The following is a 17,319-nucleotide window of genomic DNA, read 5'->3' on the forward strand; positions in this document are numbered from 1 at the left end:
CATAAAGTTTGACTCTTAATATTCAACAGTACTACAAAAAAAAAAAACAATTAGAACTTTTGTATGAAAAGCATTCTGTGTTATAGTTATATTGATACTGCTAAGCATAGGTTTGTTTCTGTAAGTTTTCTCCACAAAAAAAAAAAACATAGTAGTGTGGAATTCAAGCACATTTCAACATTTCAACTATTCTGTCCTGCATATATATATATATATATATATATATATATATATATATATATATATATATATATATATATATATATAATATTACAGTTCATGTGTAAAATCTGTAAATCTATAGATGAATCGGTAAATGTGTAGATTTACCAGCTCACCGTTCAATCTATACATTAACCAGTAAATGTATAGATTTATCAGCTCACAGATAAATTTATAAAATAAACGAGGAGGTGTTAGATAATGCATGCAGCAACTATTGTTTGAGGTGATGGTCATAATCAAGAATTATCACACCATTTCAATGGTGTGTTTGGTCCCCCATGAGCCTAATTATAGATTTGCGAGTGAAGCAAGCGGAGCGAGCGGCACAGCTGTGGTTAGGTTTTATTTTAGTTTTTTCAAAGACTCAGCTGTGTTCAGGTTTTTTAGTTTTTGTTAAATACATTAACTAACTAAGGTTGTTTGTTTTTTTTTAAAGCTATATGCATTAACTAAAACTTCATTGTTTATTTTATAAATTAAGTGGTAAGATGGTAAATCTATACATTTACCAGTTAATGTATAGATTGGATGTTGAGCTGGTAAATCTATACATTTACTTACCAATTCTACAAATGATTTGTAAGAAAGGTTCTGTGACCCAGATCAAAGGTTCAACTGCGGCAGGGACGTCAGAGATGGGAGAATCGCCACTAATCAGAAGCTCGGCTTGCTGCGCGAGCGGGACCCGGTTGCAACATTGTTGTCACAAATCAGGGGATAAGATGTTGCAACAATCAAAGGATCGAGAGTGGGAAGCCGTGCATGCTTGGGATTGGTGGCTGCTGCACCGAGGTCGTGGCCTGGACGGGTGGCTGCTGAGAGAGCACGTGGTGTGAGATGAAAGAGAGCTGAAGAACAGAGAGAAAGATCAGAGAGAATGGAGAGCGGGAGATATATATATAAGAGATGCGGGACTAAAGAGCACACGGCCAAAACAGTGTGCTTTGGACGTTCTCTTTTTTTCTATATTTAGCGATTTACTTTTATTTAGTGATTGTATTTCTTATATTAATATCGTTTTTCTGACTGTCAGCAGAAAAACAATATTAAAATAAGAAATACAATCACTAAACACTCATACCCAGAGTTGGCTTCTTCTGAAAGCAATGCATTACAGATTGGTTTCTTCGTTTCATCTTTGAGTAGGTACAGTACCGAACCGTCCACTAAATAATATACAGGACTACCCGCTGCTCCAGGGGCTGGTTGCACTAAGGAGAACAAAAAATGGGATCGGTACCGAATTCACTGGATTCAGATCATAAACAGACGTTGGATCTAATTCTGGAGCTACACATGCAGGCGTAACTAGGGAAACTGACCAATGAGAATGAGAAGTGAACATGTCTGTTTGGCATGAAGTTTCAATACCCCGGCTGTCAAATTTATATACAGCCAAAGATAACAATAATGTTATGAAGAAATGGCAAATAAAAAATAATAAAAATATGAAGACATGTTGATTATATGCCAGTCTTAAAATGGGCCCTAGTCAGCGCGGGGGTGGTAAATTGGGAGAAAATAATACAATAACTGCCGATTACTAAATTAAAAAAAAAAAAATTTTAGGGGGCACTTTATTTTAAAAAATAAAAATCTTTAGATATATTTTTGTACTTTTTTTTTAATGTATCTAGCTGATTTTTACTGAGGCTGCCACCTCGGCTGCCTCAATGTACGCTATGCCCCTGAATGTTAAGTGATAACATTCTTTTAAAAAATTAAAATGCAATCACCCTTTAAAAAACAGTTGCCACGTCAATTTCAGATCCCGATGCCGCTTGTCAATTTCAGTAGGCTACTGTTTAGCCAAAGAGCACAGGCAGACACAGTACAAGGAAAAAATGCTTCGGGAACATTAAACATTAAAAGTATTGGTGAGAAACAAAATAGGCTACAATTCAAGATAAATAACAATGAAAATGGAGTGTGAAAAATGGCGTTTCACCCCCGAGTCTGACACTGATTATAATTCTTTTTTCTGGAATGTGGTCGCATTTTTCAAACAATAGTGCAAAACAACTACTTGGCGATACGCTGCAGCCATGCTGCTCAGACCCCAACATTTTATATGAACTGAAGATCTTGTTTGCTACATGGCTTCCGGAAAATCGCATGAGCAAAAATGTGACCGCGCACAGTGGTCAGTTTTTCAGATTGATAGCGAGTGTAGCCTGTTATCAGTAAAAAAATATTTGGTGTTGGGCAGAAAAAATAGGGTCGGTCGGGTAACCCGAACCACACGTTTTTTTTTTGTTTGTTTGTTTGTTTGTTTGTTCTGGCCTTATTATTCTTCAGCCAATTGGCTGACAAATAATAAAGCGCTTTCCTTTCTTTCGTCATGTTGTTTTTGTTTTGAATCGTTATTGCACACATTTGCTTTACTTATTATTCGTCATCCAATCGGCGCCCCCTCAGGTCAGTGCCCTGTGCGGCCGTACGACTCGCACCCCCCTTGGTACAGCCCTGGCCTACGCTGCTCAGCTGAAGTTGTACCTCTGGCTGGTAAAGCAGCACGCTTTACCTGTCAAATGTAGAGTCCCGGCTTAATAAACCGCTTCATTCGAGAACCTAAAATATATGTCGAATGCATGGACTTACAAACGCTACTATTGAGCTGATATTTTGTACTTTATTTTTTGTTTCGTTATTTCTTCATTTTAAATTGGGACTATGTTGTGTTCTTCTGCAGCAAGCTATTGGTATGTCACTGTCTTATTACTGGTTGTATGTCAAAAGGAACCTTCATTTCATTGGTTGGTTGTTTCCCAGGGGCTGTGGGAATGGCATCTTTTTGAAGCGTGGTTGAGCTAGGGCAGTGGGGAAGCCAACATGTCCTGTTCAAAGTGATGGGTTTCTGCACCTGAGGGTCCCTGATTTGTTAATTTTTTTTGTATAAAGACATTTATTTATTAGTGTAGTTGTTCTGTCTCACTGTGATTGTTACATGTTCCTGTTCCTCATTTATTGGTTTGGTATCAGTCTCAAATTGACTCAATTACTCCCCTATTTTCATTTTGATGGTTTCTCTACTGTATTTGTATATTGTAAGGGTCTCGATCGGGTTTAAAATGTTTGAAGTAAATGATAAATCTTTGTAAACACTTCACTTTTCATGCAGTGTTTTAAAATGTTTTAAGAAAATAAATAAATACATAAGTATATAACTACAGTACTTCTTACAGTGAAATAAAGTAAAATTAGATTCGGTTAAGAGCCCTACTTATATTGTGAAGAACCCACTAACGAGCATAACAAATGTTATTTTTCAATATGACGTGCATAACACGTGTTATTTTTTAATAAGCACAAATAACATGGTTTATATATGAAAATGTATTCACACACGCACTGCAGATATAAACAATATACAAGCCATATTTGTAGTAATGAATGAGCTTTAGAAAAGAAACATATTCATATTTTAATGTTCTGGTTCTCTCCTGGTCATGTGTGATTAATAAATGTACCAATAAAGCACGGAATCCCAACACTGTTGCTCCAAACACTCCTGGCAGTCTGTCGTGTATTGTACAGCGTACTGTATACAGCACACTCACATGCAATTCTGCCTCATATATATTGATGAATCAGATTGGAGTTCGCAAACCACTGCTATCTACTCTTAAAACCTGAGTCTTCCTCAGTGCTGAATATTCTTGTACTGTATTGTACTGCAATTGGTGAATGGGCTTCATAGACTGTTTCATCAGTAAGCTCATTGACAGCATTTCTTTGTCAGCTCATTAGAAGAACTACATTTGGAAATCAGTTCAGAAATGGCTGCTCTCTGAATTTGTCAAGTGTGAGACCAGCTGGAACATATTCTTCTTTATTTTTAAAACCACTGATGCAATAATTTTTCATCTTTGAGTTGTAAAGCCAAAATAAATCTATAAAAAATACAGTATTGTGGCCATTTTATTAGGAATGTTTAGCAACAGGCAGTCAGAAAGGAGTCAAATAATGTGCAAAGTAACCTAAAGATGTACAGTACTTTATACAATAACATTTCAAATCGTATTTTCATTACTGCTCTTCTGCATGCACCTATGATTGCCCATGATTTCATTGAATTATTTTTACTTATTTTTGGGTTTATAAATTCACATGGCCATCAGAGACCCTCTCAGGTGCACTGGATCCAAGCCAGCAATCAAAACAGCATCCAAAGCTAACATTGTTCTCTAGAGCCAAAATCCCTCCATGATCACATAGAGTTCCAAACCAAAGCCAGTCACTTCTGCAGAACCCACATCGTCTAAATATACCATCAATTGATACACTCATTTGTGTGTAAATTGTGAAATTATTTAATAGATGATTTAAAAAAAAAAAGGGAAAATGAGCCATGCACTGTCAATTAGTTGCGGAGTCACACTAGACAGTCATGACAGCCCTGATCTGAGGGTACTTAAAAAGCCGCTTGGTACAGGTATGAAAAATCACAGTTATGTTAACTAATGTCTTTTTTTGTTTGTTTTGAATCACTTTGTTTATATTTTCTTTTTCAGTCATTACAATTCATCACAGAAGTAAAAAGCACAGCTTTTGAATATCCTTATCTCTAAGTTCAGCTGGATGTTAGAAATGTATCACATTTGTTCTGTGTCATATTTATTACAGAGGTATTTTGTGTATCCAGTGGGGGCAGATTAATGGTTACACTTTGATGTACTTAGAAATAAGGTATGCTTGACAATAATGTATAATGTATAATGTATAATGTGATATCTTGTAACAATTGTAAGTCGCCCTGGATAAGGGCGTCTGCTAAGAAATGAATAATAATAATAATAATAATAATAATAATAACTGTACTCAACCACATTTGTGAATTTTAAAGTCACCAGGTTATAATGACTGAAATAGAAAATAATATTCAAAGTCAATCTAAATTATACAATTACAATTATTAATGTATTTCATACCTGTAAGTTCTTTAAAATGGAGAGTGATCTCTGAAACCTCTTCAGGGATATTAGAGGTGGAAAGTCTGTTCTCCAGTCAACATTTTTGAGACTGTTAAACTTCAGTGTGCAGTCTAGGATATAGAAGCACTGTGATACAGTATATATTGAAGAGTCTGTGTCAAGGATACAATATATTTAACATATGATTCTGTCATGTGAAAGATGCCCATCTGTAAATTTACAACACTTTAGTTCATGCAACAGTTCTCTCTTCTGTTCCACAGTATGCCTCGGGTACGGTATGTCCTCCTTGACATAGCAGTCAGTTTAATTCTAAACACACACTCTTTACTATAGGTATTGGAAATCACTAATTGGACACCAGCACCATTGTGTTACCGTTAAAAGCCTACAAACTTTACTTATATTGCCCAGTGCTACAGAATTGAAAAGGCATGAACATTTTTCATTACAAATGTTAAATCATGTATATGTGTGGGTTCCTGCGCTAAGCCTCCATACCCCATCAATGAAAACTACTCAACAGCTTTTAACTTGATGCAGGTGCCACATCAACTACAGCTTGCCAAATCTGGCTTTCAGACTTCCCTGGTCAATGGCCAAAGATCTGCATTAATTTATTGTGACTACCACCATGCCTGCCAACAGTTAACCACCTAACCACAGATCTCTAGAGTCACTTCTCAGCATGACTAGAAAGGTATAAGTTATTGGGAATTAGTTACTTTATAAGTAACCTTCTTACGGAGAATACCCCCAAGAAAATTAGCACTGAGGAAACCTGTTTGGCAAAACACATCTGCTTAATTTATCACTCATATATCAATAATTTGTTTCTTCCATTCATGTTGATTTCCTGTCACTTGGTTTCAAATGCAGCACGGCCAAAGCACAACCAGTTTTGTTTTATTATATAGATTTTTAATAAACTGTGTTTTAATGTGAAGGTAGCATCTCAGTTTAATTATTTTTGTAATACACAGTTGTTCCTTGTTAATAATCATCAAAACATTTATAACATATTCATAGATTGATCCCAAACTAATGTGTTACCCAGTTCCCTTTCAACTTGAAGACGACCAACAACAAAACTTTTGGGATATACCTGCCACAGGTCAGGTATTTACTGAGCATTTTATGTTAGAGCTGCCGATAGGCCCCTCCAGGGAGTGACGTCCTCGGTCCCGCCTACCAAGGGAATAAGTAGTCACTCTGCGGAGATCACATTCTCTTTTGCTTCTCACAATCAGGTAGGTAAGGTAGGTATAAACTAACCTCTCCAGTTTGGTGATTGAATCTGTGAAAGAGCTCTCACTATGAGTTTTCTGGTAGTTCCCCTGCAATTTATTGCTGGAAGTTGGCTTGCCACTTCCCCGGAATCAGAAACTCAGCTTCTGAAGACTGAGCTAAACGCAGCGCAACTGCGCTCTGTTAAAAAAAAAATCTTTCTTTTCAACAGCCTACATCGCTTGGCAACTGTAGTCTGCTTTTCTTAACCCTACAGTTCTGCTTTTTGCAGCTAAAAAAATTAAAATTAATAAATAGATAAAAAAGAGAGAAAAGAGAGATGCGTATTCCTCCACCGGGTCTCGGCTCTGCCACGCCCGCTGTTGAGTCGACGCCGCTGGGCTGACTCGGCCCGCCCACTCGATGTGCGCGGCCCAAAACAAAAACTCTACCCTTCAGCTTCTGCTGTGTGTGTGAGTGTGTGCTGTCTTCACTGCTTTGCAGTTAAAAAAATGTGTTTCCTCCACTGGGCCTGATTCCAGCACCACTGTAGAGTAGATTCACCGGTGGTCGCCCCAGACGTCTCAGAGCAATACGTGGCGATGAGCAAGTAAGAACAGGAATGCGATTTCAATTGCGGCGTCCTGGGATAGTGACTCCTTCCCATGGGAAGAGACAGAGGTCCAAGAATTGACTCTGGAGATGGGCCCCAGCTCTGAGGTTACCTCAGAGACTGGTACTACCCCTCCCTCAAGCTCAGTTTGGGCGCTTATGGAGCGAGCCTCCAGGTTCCTCCAGGTTCCCTGGAACGCAGCGCCTGAACACCGTCGCTCTGTTTTTAGAATGGTGCAGGCTTCAACCCCCCAGCCCTTCCTTGTATTTCAGGATTTTCTGGAGGAGGTACAGTCTTCTTGGCAGCGACCGGCCTCGGCGCCAAGTGTCTCAAAGAATGCAGCCCCACTGGCTTCCTTGGAAAGTGTGGGGGCGCTGGGTCTAGCAGAATTCCTGCTGGTGGATTCTACCATCGCGGCCCTGGGATGAAGCCTGATAGGCCTTATAGTGGCACGCAGACAGCTTTGGCTGTCCCAGGCAAGGGTCCCGGAAGTCTGCCTTGCTAGACGCGCCTATCTGCCTTGGCCATGCATTCGAACCAGCAGTGGAGGAGATCCTGCAATGCTCCCACCGAAAAAGGGAAGCGTCCCTACAGGTCGCCTCGATGCTCCCTTCCTGTGCTCTGGTGCGGGAGAGGATGAGACACTGGCGTCTGCCCGTGACACAAACTGTGACCCGGACGGTTCCAATCCCCACTGTGACGCATGGCGATCTGAGGCATTGCCTTCAGGCCTCCGCGGCAGCTAATAACTGGGGCCGACCGCAAGGACGGGGAAACGCCAGACGTGGGGTCCCAGCGGAACAGCACTCCGGGAGGTAGGACGCATATTTTCATGTCCCTATACGTCCGGTGCACATAAAAATCTCTACTTTGCCTTCAGGGAAGCGTCTTCAAGTTTTCCGTGCTGCCATTCGGCTCCTCTTTAGCTCCCCGCAAGTTCTCAAAGTGTGTGGATGCCATCCTACCCCCTTGCAGTTGCAAGGGATCAGGGTGTTGAACTACCTGGACAACTGGTTGATCTGCTCCCCTTCACAGGAAAGAGCAGTGGCCCACATGGCGATCGTGAAGTAGAATCTGGCGAGACTGGGTCTCACCCTTAATGATGCCAAAAGCCAACTAATACCGGTGCAAAGTACGGTTTACATGGGTCTCCGGCTGGACTCCCTTATAATGAGAGCTTTCCTGTCAGACGACAGAGTGGCCACCATTCACAGCTGTCTAGCCCTGTTCCAACAGGGACCAACAGTATCTATGGTGTTGTGTCAGAAATTACTGGGTCTGATGGCCGCAGCTTCATCAGCCATCCAGCTGGGGTTACTCCATATGCGCCCCTTTCAAGCATGGCTCAATGCCTTCCGGCTACATCCCAAATGCAACAGATACCGTCGGCTGACCGTGTCTCACGTATGCTGGGAAGCCCTGCACTGGTGGAGGCAAGCTTCTCACCTGTGCGAAGGTGTAAGGATGGGAGCAATCCACAGCCATAAGGTGGTGACAACAGATGCATCCAACTCGGTTGGGGTGCGGTCTGGACAGGCAGAGGAGTCCGTGAGTCCTGGTCGGGTCGCTGGACATCCCTGCACATAAATGCGCTGGAACTGCAAGCAGTTCACCTCGCTCTCCAGCATTTCCTACCAGTGCTCCAGATGAGATATGTTCTTGTCCACAACATATCTGTAGTGGCGTATGTCAACCGCCAGGGAGGACTTTGGTCCCTGGGGTTACACCACATAGCCTTTCAGCTATTGACCTGGGCAAAAAGGAACCTGCTATCCCTCTGGGCTGTTCATCTTCCTGGAGTGGTGAATTGGGCAGTGGACCTACTCTCGAGGGAGGGTCCTCATCCATCAAAATGGCGACTCCACCCTCTCCACAGCAGAGACGACTCACTGCCCACTATGGTTCTCCCTCCACCACTGTGGCAGTCCACTAGGCGTCAATGCCCTAGCCCACGAGTATACACATTCCTGCCAATACTGCTGCTCCTGGACTTCCTAGAGTAGGTCTGGAGAGAAAAGGTGACATTTCTCCTTGTGGCCCCCAGATGACCCAGGAGAATCTGGTTTCCTTTGCTAGCTTCTGCAAGGCCAACCCTGGGAGATCCCGCTACGCATGGATCTCCTCAGTCAGGCGAGAGGCACTCTCTTGCACTCAGAACCGGGCAGACTGTGGGTCTGGCCCCTGAACGGGACCGTGTGTCTGCCTTAGGACTCTCCAACACAGTTGTCAGCACACTGCAGAATGCTAGGACCCCTCCACAAGATCATTTTGAAGGGCGCTCGGCAGTTACATCCTCCTAGAAAGAACATACCCCCCGAGTGGAGTCTAGAAGTGGTACTGGATGCTCTCACTAAGGCCCCGTTTGAGCCTATACATTCCATAGAGTTTAAATATCCCTCTATGAAGACAGCCTTTTTTCTAGCCATCACCTTCGCTAAGTGGATTAGTGAGCTACAGGCTCTGTCAGTGCACAGTGCCTGTATGCATATTTGGGATGATGGAAACAAGGTATCGTTACGCACAAACCCCCGCTTTCCTCCCTAAGGTGGTTATGGCTTTCCATTTAAACCAGTCGGTGGAATTAGAGGCTTTCCATCCCCCTCCTTTTTCTTCGGAGGAGGATGGGGGATTGAACTCCCTCTGCCCAGTTCAGGCATTGAGAGGTTATGTGACTAGGACGACAGTGCTGCGTCAGTCTGACCAGCTCTTCGTCTGTCATGGTGAAAGGACCCTAGGTCAAGCCCTCTCAAAGCAGCAATTGTCCCACTGGATTGTGAACACAGTTTAGACTGCATATACTAATGCCGGTCTTCCGCCACCTGGGAGGGTGGCCACGCACTCTAACAGAGCAATGGCTACGTCATAGGCCCTCTTTGGTGGAGGCGCACTGACTGATATTTGTACTGCGGCTAGCTGGGCTACTCCACATACATTCACCAGATACTACCTACTCAATGTGGTAGATTCCTCAGTGCCTTCATTCGGCACAAAGGTCCTTGAGGTTGCACTCTCACACCACAAACATTAGTTTGGCGGTAGCGAGACGTCCCTCGTCTGCTGTCTGCTCACGCTCCCTCGCAACGGCTTTGATATACTTTCTCAAAAGTATTGTTGTTGGTCGTCTTCGAATTGAAAGGGAATGATAGGTTACGGATGTAACCCTGGTTCCCTGAAAGAGAAGACGACCAACAAACCTTGCGAGGTCACATCACTCGCATTTGCGGGTTCAATGCAAAAGAGAATGTGATCTCTGCGGAGTGACTACTTATTCCCTCCGTAGGCGGGACCGAGGATGTCACTTCCTGGAGGGGCCTATCGGCAGCTCTGACATAAAATGCTCAGTAAATACCTGACCTGTGGCAGGTATATCTCAAAAGTATTGTTGTTGGTCGTCTTCTCTTTCAGGGAACCGGGGTTACATCCGTAAACTATCAATATCAAGTGTTGGTAATGTGTCACTGTTATCACATTAAATTCCAAAAAGTTATTTTACACATGTATAACTGTTCACCAAATTAATAAAGGCACTAATAACACTTAACAAAAATACAACAAGGACCCCACAACATCATAAACATCCAGGTTTTTGTATCTTTAACTTCGGAATTGATGGTTTACGCACTTTAGGTTAACTGTCACAAATGCATATAAATTTAGTAGCTTTCTCAATACACTAGCAATTATATAAACTATAACCTCTCAATCACTTCAAGCAATCAACTAAAAGAAACCCAGTCTAGTAAATACGTTTTGATGAAGGCATTAGCCAAACAACTACAGTATATAAGAAAACTAGGATCATTTTATTATTTCCTTTTTGTTAAACTTTGTTACATCAGTAAGCTGTTTCAAAATGATCCTAGTTTTTGGAAAGAACTGGGATAGACCATGTCCCCCTATGAGGAGATAAATCAATTTCACAATTTGACATTTAACTCGGACTGCTCCCTACGGAGTGAGATGTATCATTTCACAATTAGGGTGACAGCTTGCAGGAAATTGGAGTAAGGGAGAGTGTATTCTGGCCTGTGAGTTCCACCAAGGGTATTAGGCACCACTAAAGCTTTGGGTGGTATGAGGAGCAAACAATAGGGTACAGACTCTATAAGTAGCCTGGGGCATGTGCAGAGCTGACTACTGCTCTCAGACTGTTCTGTATATCTCACACAGTCGAGAAGCAGAGTGAGCCTCAATTGACTGCCATTTTCAATGTATGAAAAACATATGGTGGATACAAGAGGCAAATATTGTTTTCTATTTTTTATATTAGTGCTGTACCTTATGAGATCTCATTTTACTGTCTCTCCTAATTTGGCAATGAGGAGAGATCTCACATATAGTGTTACATGTTTCATCAACTGGAATACTGGTCCAGAATATTTGCTGCAGAAAATTATTAATCTGACCTAAATTATTAAAATTACATTTCATATTAATAAAAGAAAAAGAAAACAACAACAATATGCTGATAATGACATCCAAATAGTGATCTTATATTTAAGTTTATTTTGTGGGTTGCACAATGACTCAGGTCTGCAGGTTTTAATGTCAATTTGCGTGTCTGACCTGCGAAATGCGGGTCACTTGGGTGGTTTGTGTTAACATTGTGTTAACCTTCCCAGAGAAGCTGTAATCCTGGAAGACGTCACATCAAATTGGAGGCAAGGTAGACAGGGCGATTTCTAGTCTCTCTTATGCCTGGCGATCTAATGGAAAGTGAGCGGCAGAATTGAATTTTACTCAACTGTAACTGGCCGCATTGCACAACTGTCTCCTGGTAGTCGAACACTTTAGTATGAACTAGTCTTAAACAGCGACTTGGTAAGAGTATGAAATAACATGGTTATCTTTAATGTATTCTTCTTGTTGTTCGAAAATGATATATAAAATGAAAGGGATTCTACAACACGGTCTCACTCCAGTTGAAACACATTTTTGATATTCTGTCCAAAATCTATCAAAGTTTGTTTTCTTAGATTACAGTATAACAATAATGTATTGTTAGGTAGTAGTAAAATACATTAAACAAGATGCACGATGAACAAGGTGAAGTTGACATTTTTATTGTGGCGCAGCAGTAGAGGTAGTGTTATTGTGCTTGGCAGCAGAAAGGTTCAAGAGTAACATCTTTATTAGGCATGGTGAATGGGGTGCTCAGCCACAGACCAGTACCAGTTCTTACAAAGGGTTAAATATAAAATTATTTATCCAAGGTGACTTACAGAGACTAGGGTGTGTGAACTATGCATCAGCTGCAGAGTCACTTACAATTACATCTCACCCGAAAGACGGAGCACAAGGTCACACAGTGACCATGGACCTCATGGTTACAAGCCCTTTTCATACAATTGCTTTTTATTGAATGGGGGTGGGGGGTCCTGTTCTCTGAGCACATATGGCGAAGGTTCAGCTTTCAATATGCTGCTGTTTTGTAAGCTGATTTCAGAGCCATCCGTCTGCAAGCTCAATTAATAGCTGTGATATACTAATGGGACAAATTTGGCTTAAATAAAGGATATGCAGCAGTTGATGGGTTTATTTTATTTCTCTGTGCAAAATTTCTAATTGGGGGAAGGCAAGCAGCAGGCTTTTCTATTGTGCAAGCAGCATGGGGCTGCTGTGAATATGAGGTCAGTATGATTAGTAAACCTGTATCTATTCCAGATGCAATTTAAAAATATGGATGCTGGATTAAAAATACTAATCCACTGCTGCAGTTTATCTTTTTTTCTTTTTCTTTCTTTTTTTGTTTAATCCTCTCATGCATTCCACCCACAAACCGTGTGTGATTTAAATCAAAATTATAAATACTGCATGACTTTAAATCTGCTACCATTAGATACAGCAGCAATATAATTAATGGCTCACTGATTATAGCTTGTTATGCTGTAGCATCCCGTTTGTTAAACTTTAATGAATCTATGATTGTTTTTTTTTTAAAACAAAGAAACACAATTATAATGAATACTTTGTAAACTACAGAAAGAGGCAGTTCTCCATTAGGTTGATTCTCCATTAAAAAAAAATAAAAAAAAATAATAAATAAAAAAAAAATCTTGGTGTAGCAGACAGTGTAACAACAACCTTTTTCATGGCAAATGTCTAGATCTGGCCTGAAATATCAGTTATTTTATCTTATACTCCAAATTAAAGAAAACACATTCTGTGTGATATTTTACTGATGTACTTCTTTCAAACACTAGGTACAAAGTGTTGCAGGGAGGCTAATGTTTCAACTCTGGTGTGTCAGCTGTGAGAAAAGACAAGTCTGAGAATGTTAGGTTATTATCATAACCTTAGTTCCCTGAAATAGAAATGTAACCATTAACACATGGGCATATACCTCCTAAAGACCCAGCCATGCAGCGATCGCACTGGCTGAATAGGCACGCTTGAGGAGCCCCTCCGATACCCGGCACTACTTACTGGGGCAGATAGCGTTCTTGGTCAGGAGCGCTAAATTAGGCGCCTGTACCAAAGCGGCAATTGAAGCCTCTACCAGCGGAAATTGGGCCAGGCCCAGCTGTTTGTCTGACTCCACGTCCTCAGACGGGAACGCCAGCCCCTGTTCGCCCACCTCATCAGAGGCGATGATAGACAGCATGTCCTCCTGTTGACACTCTGCACTCGGAATGACGACTCTTCTTGTTCTTCTTAAGGGGAGCAGGAGAAGCAGAAGATGAGGAAGACCGTGAAGACGGCTTCCTGCGTGGGCTACTTTCCCGGGTGCATTGTCCAGTCTCCCTTGGCACAGAGCCATGGGGTGAGGACGCAGCCACCTCCCTACCAGAGGGTGATGGGGAAGAGCGCTGTGCAGGAGTGAGGGACACAGAGTGCTCTGTAGAGTTGCGTGAGAAATGTTTCTCCAGCATGCGCTTGGAGAAAGATGCACAAAACTCACAGAAACTGCGGTTCGTCAGTGCCTTCTTGGCATGCTGTGGCCCCAAGCAGGAAGAGCATCTGCCGTGCTTGTCCTCAACAGGCAGACTGGCCTTGCATGTCTCGCAGGGAGAAAACCCGGGCATGATGGAAGAAGCAAGCAATGCAATGTATAGTATACAGATGTACAGGTGCTGTCTCAATCTGCTTATAGACCACATCCGGGGGGGTCAAGACTCGAACAAGACCGGTTTAGTACCGGACCGGGGGCGTAAGCACCGTTCGGTAGTGAGTTGGAACAGTAAAAAAAATAAAGAGAATTTAATTTAACATCCAGAGCTATGCCGCCTGGGGGAGAGCACATAGTCAGTTGACTTATGTTGCTTGATCCCTATTAAGGAGCGACTCAAGCCGCTGGTTTCAAGTGGGGCACAAGGCCGCTGTGTGAAGTAACAAACAACAGACTGTAGTGCACAATATACGCGTAAATAGAAAAACTTTTACACCGTTAATGAAATATCGCATAAATTATGTAAAACACAATAATCTGTGAAAAATTAAACAGTCATAAGCAACAAGTACTTATCTGATACCAGGCTCTCCTGTCAGGTCAGTCTTGAAAGGAAAAATGGCACTGAGATCTGTGTGAGCAGTGCCTTTATACCCTCGGGGTGGTCATGACTGCGTCACAGGCTCGGTGAGCAGCTTTGATATATCTTATTCAGGTTTCCGGGTCTTTAGGTAAATACCCAGGTGTTCAGGTAAATACCCATTCGGTAATGGTTACATTTCATACTTGATAGATAACTCTGTTGAGGCCAAAGAGGTGCTATAAAAAGTGGCCAAACTGAAACATAAAATTAAATACAAAGTGAATTTATACAAGAGGATGAATACATTAGTTAAGATAAATGTGAAGTTGCTGTTCACAGGCCTTAAATTACTGAACATCTGACATTTTATTTAAACAGCTTGTTTTCTACTGTGGTCCCCAATAGTCCAGCTTTTTATGTCAACAAGTATCTTTTTTATTTATATAGCAATGGCCCAAATGAAAAAATTACAACTTACTTTAATCAGATTATAACTTCATACCTTTGTTTGTTTTTTGACTATTTTTAAAAAGCTTGAAAATGTATTACGTCTCACTTAATCCTCATTCTCACATAAATGTGCACAGGCACAGTACACACAAGCAACACAGGCTTACCAAATGTAATTAAATTTCCTGAAGGGCCAGTCTCATTAACTAAAATTAGCAAACAACAGGCATGACATCAACCTGGGGTCTTTTTTATGATTAAGCAGTACCATAATTACTCTTGTCCAATAAAACTGAACAACATGGAATGAGTAGGCTGGGATAATTGCAGGTTATCAGATTTAAAGAAGGTAGGATTACACAAAACAGACTCAAATGAAGGAGAATATCTGCTCTACCAATGGGTTGGTGAAAACACATGCGATATGATACACACACTTTTTCATGTAAATGTTTACAGAAAATGTCCTATGTTTTATTTTTTTTTATGTGCAGAGCTCATGACAAGAGCATTTGTATTCAACTGATACTTTATATCATCCACATTTTAAAAATATTTAATTTTCTTGTATGTGTGTTCTCTACCAATATATATGATTGTTTGTCATTATTTACCATGCATACTTACTATTCCAAAATAAGTATGCTTTTTCAACCACTGGGTCTTCTGAAGAAGTCAGTTTTACTAGCAGTGTACAACAGTGGAACCATAGAATACAGCAGTCCGTCGCGTATCTGACTGCGGTGGGACCAGAGTAAGGGCGGACATGTAATATCCTCCTCAATATAAGCAATGCACTACTATCAATACAATTAAGCTGGCTTTAAAAGTGTTTTGCTTCAAAGTGTAAATAACAAGGTAAAAAAAAAATTAAAAAATCATCTTTCAAGTTAGAAACTGAGAAATACACTACCTAACTTACTGAAAAGAAATCCGTTCTGTTGTTAAGTTCTGTAACTTTTACAAGAGTACATGCTTGTGTGTCTTTTTATATAATTATAAACAAACTCGGATTAGATTAATTTCCAGATACTACACATTTTCTACATGGTCCCGGCCAAATTTAGCAGTCGGTTATTGTAAATGACTTCTGTTATGCCGAATTTTGCACCCTGATGAGTTTTATCCATGTGATTACTTACGCTATTCATTTATTCATCATCTTGGTTTAAATGTGAACTTTCAGTATTGTAAATTAAATTTACTTTTTAGACATCAAAACAGTATGAAAACATCAAAAGACACCAAAAAATGTTTATTAAAACAGCAGTTATTATTTGCCATTCTGTTATTAGGCCTAGTTTTTGTTGATATGGTGCGTTGAAATATGCATTATATCTAGCCTCAGACGACTCATGTATCTTTGAAATATGTATTTAGAAACTAAAAATAAAGGTCAAAGCATTTAAAATCATCAAAATGTATACAATCTTTGCCTTTCTCCATACACTACATGTGTGCGTAATATGAATACAGTATTAGAAATAATACTAGCACAAATTCGTAGGTCATTATATTTTAATGTAATATTTTTAAATTATGTATTACATTTTTTTAAAAGCCCAATTGCGTAAACGCAACATACTTATTTTGTATATCAATCATTAATCAGTATAAAATATAAAAAAATTTAAAACTATATAGATTAAACAGATGATTACTTAACTATGTCTTATTACTACCTGATTTGTATTACATAAATTAGTGTAAAATATTAGAATAACAAATTAAATAGCATATGGCCCGTTTCAAAGAAATGTAATGTGAGGAAATGGCTATTCACTTGATCTATTTTGTATTTTGATGTTTGTATACTGTTTTGATGTCTAAAAACTATATTTTGTTTATAATACTGTACATTCACATTTAAACCACAGTGATCAATAAATTAATAGCGTAAGTAACCACACAGACAAAATTCAAGTAAACGGTGATGCATGTGCATATCTCAAAATAATGCAAAATTCAGCAGGGTGCAAAATTCAGCATGACACCTCCACAGGGAGAAATATTTGAATAAAACAACTCGCACTAGTTTGAAGAGCTGAGTGCAAAGGGTATTGGGCAATGTATTAAGTTGCATTCAGATTAGTGCCTCTGTTCTGTATTTTAGTGCTGTTTTGGGGCTACTGATCCTAAAAATCATTTCAAGCTGTCATAGTGCTCATGCATCAATGCCATTTCCATGAAGCAGCGCAAAAACGTGCACTATACTTGCAGAAAAAAAGTGTTGTTGAAAGTGGTGGATAATGCACAACCACACAAGAAAAGAAAGATGTTACTGCAGATTTCAACATTACTGCAAGCACTACAAAATGACCCACTCCAATTCAATGCACAGGAGACAGGACAGTTTCATACAAAAAAATAAATAAATAAATAAAACGATTCATTAAAC

General features: G+C 40.3%; 1 protein-coding gene across 15 annotated transcripts in view; it reads right to left on the reverse strand.

The window, feature by feature from the left end:
• Positions 1 to 17,319, reverse strand: part of LOC117394800 (poly(rC)-binding protein 3-like) — a 407,378-nt gene that overhangs the window by 109,110 nt on the left and 280,949 nt on the right. The gene's annotated exons all lie outside the window — the stretch shown is intronic.

Source organism: Acipenser ruthenus, chromosome 3 (assembly GCF_902713425.1).
Source record: "Acipenser ruthenus chromosome 3, fAciRut3.2 maternal haplotype, whole genome shotgun sequence".
Classification (NCBI taxonomy): Eukaryota; Metazoa; Chordata; class Actinopteri; order Acipenseriformes; family Acipenseridae; genus Acipenser; species Acipenser ruthenus.